This window comes from Octopus bimaculoides, chromosome 15 (genome assembly GCF_001194135.2).
Source record: "Octopus bimaculoides isolate UCB-OBI-ISO-001 chromosome 15, ASM119413v2, whole genome shotgun sequence".
Taxonomy (NCBI): Eukaryota; Metazoa; Mollusca; class Cephalopoda; order Octopoda; family Octopodidae; genus Octopus; species Octopus bimaculoides.
The window spans coordinates 41330055-41333041 of NC_068995.1; the positions used below are offsets into that span (position 1 = coordinate 41330055).

The 2987-nt window shown below is 41.1% G+C and overlaps 1 protein-coding gene across 1 annotated transcript in view; it reads left to right on the forward strand.

The window, feature by feature from the left end:
* The window catches only part of LOC106884496 (S phase cyclin A-associated protein in the endoplasmic reticulum), a 225176-nt gene that overhangs the window by 166401 nt on the left and 55788 nt on the right, over window positions 1-2987 (forward strand). The gene's annotated exons all lie outside the window — the stretch shown is intronic.

Genomic DNA, 2987 nt, shown 5'->3' on the forward strand with positions numbered 1-2987 from the left:
TATATATACATACACACACACATATATATATACATACACACATATATATATATACATATATATATATATATATATATACACATATATATATATATATATATATATATATACATACACACATATATATATATATATATATATATGTGTGTGTGTGTGTGTGCGTGGAAAACATGCATGTGCCTTTTAATCTATGTGTGTGTACGTGTGTGTACACATGTATGTATATACGTATATAGAGATTGTTTTTTTGTAAACATCGTTCAGAAAGAAGTTATGTGCATTCATCCGTTATGACCTCGGCTACTTAACACAGTGTTGATTTGTCAATATACATACATGTATCTACGTATGTGTTATCCATATATGCATGTTTTATATGTGTACGTATTGAATGTTTGGAAGTTGTGTTTTGTTAGGTTTGTTGTTTAATTGCAATTTGACCTCGGCACTGGTAATGTGTACGTGCGTGTTGCGTGGTGTGGTGTACATTTTCGAACCCAGCTGGTAAAACATTATGGATCGTACGTGAGTGGACGTCTGTAAATGCGTGCGTGTGTATAAAATTATACAGATACACTATTTATTTTATTTTTTTTTTACTATTTATCGCTTCACGCATGCCATTGGATTGCGACCATACTGGAGCGCTGCTTTAACTACAATATGCCAATATTATCAACACCAGATTTTGATTGCGACTTATTTTATAAATAGCAAAGAAGGAAGACAAATTGGAGTGGGTGGGTTATTATTTGCATTTCTTAACTGAAGACATTTGAGGACGTGACAAGGTAACGATTCTGGCATTTATGTGTACGCACATACACTCCAGCGTGTTCTCTATCTCTTCTCTTTATCTCCTCTGCATGTATATAGTTATGTGGAGGCGCAATGGCCCAGTGGTTAGGGCAGCGTACTCGCGGTCATAGGATCGCGGTTTCGATTCCCAGACCGGGCGTTGTGAGTGTTTATTGAGCGAAAACACCTAAAGCTCCACGAGGTTCCGGCAGGGGTGGTAGCGAACCCTGCTGTACTCTTCCACCACAACTTTCTCTCACTCTTACTTCCTCTTTCTGTTGTGCCTGTAATTCAAAGGGTCAGCCTTGTCACACTGTGTCACGCTGAATATACCCGAGAACTACGTTAAGGGTACACGTGTCTGTGGAGTGCTCAGCCACTTGCACGTTAATTTCACGAACAGGCTGTTCCGTTGATCGGATCAACTGGAACCCTCGACGTCGTAAGCGACGGAGTACCAACAACAACGTATGTAGTTATAGGCTAATAAAGGATTCTCTACGTGAAGCTGGAAATAGCAGCTAAATCTCTCTAAAATTACATTCTTCTGTCCTAAATAAGACATATTCCAGGATTAGTTTGGGATAAACATAAAGACGGAATGATTACGAGTAGATTGGCAATGATCTCGAATATCCACCCGCTCTTTGTTGATCTTGGAACAAACCACACACACACAACACCGCATTTATAAACCATTGCATTGTTCCAAACATTCACTTCTGTCAGATGACCGTATTCCTGAAACTCAGTAGCAGTTTGTGAAGCTTTCCATCTTCAATAAAACACCATGCACGCGTGCGTGTGTTTACGTTTTTATGCCACTTAAAACCAATTATGTTCATTTATTGTGAACTCGCTGTTCGATATTTACAGATTGATAAACTTAAATACTAATCTTTAAAATCATTTCTGGGTTCGATATGCTCGACTAAACCCACGAAAGCGGTGCCATGCTGGAGCATGGCCGCAATCTAATAATCGATTAAAAATTAAACGAGGAAAAATATATTAATTCTATATTTAATTTCTGTCATAATTGAAACAAAATGATTAACCCAACTGCGTCTCTGGTCAGACTCTTACTTAACCTTTACACTTGTATTTATACTCGTATGTGTGTGTGTGTGTGTAATAGGATGTATACATTCAAAAGAAAAATGTTTTCTTTGTAACAGTGTTGACTCATTCATTCTCGGTTGCGGTTGCACTTAGTTGTTCGACTGAGTTTCTCCCCTCCCGCACACGCTTTTCAGGAAGAAGACACGTGTTGTTCTGCTTAACCGTTGGTCAGGGGTCTAGGATGGTGTGATGTCTTGCCATGCGCGTGACATGGATTAAAGTGAGGGATGGTCACTCTTTCTCATCCTTTCTTATCTGATTCCAGTGGCAGGACGAAGTCAAGACGACTAGAGATGGGCCGGGATGCAGTAGACGGTCCCAGTGTCCTTCGTGTCTCACTGTGCCTCGTCCTTCCCCCTCCCCCGCCTACAATGTTTGCTGATTAGCCCCTCCGGGTCCAGTCTTCACACGTATAGGTAGAAAAGTCCTAGCTCACCGAAGGTTTAAAACTGTCGGCTACCCTCACCATTGTTTAGCCGGCCTGTGGAAGGCGTTGCTCGGGGTGTAGCCGCTGTTGCATGCAGAGAGCTTTGAAGAGCCACCGGTGTTAGGTGAGGACAATCTACTCTGAAGAGCCCCCACATGTCCCCACCCCGTCATGAGTATTACCTCACCTTGACACTCCATGGACCCTATTGGTCAAGGACAACAGCTTAGCGAAAGTTAGTAATTTTGTAAGTTTTGTTATTGACAGTTGGGGATTCTGTCTCTTTCTGATGGCTATTGTTGTTTAGTCGCAAGTCAATATGGGCTTGCAACGAATGACATTCTAGCCATGACCATCCCGTCTTTTCAGATATTGGGTATCTTGGACTACGTTATGTCTCCTGTAGTTTATTCTTTTATTCTTTTTTATACTTTTACATGTTTCAGGCATTTGTCTGCGGCCATGCTGGAGCACCACCTTTTAGTCGAGCAAATCGACCCCAAGACTTATTCTTTGTAAGCCTAGTACTTATTCTATCGGTCTCTTTTTACGGAACTGCTAAGTTACGGGGACGTAAACACACTAGCATCGCATGTAAAGCGATGTTGGTGGGCGACAAACACACACACACACACACACA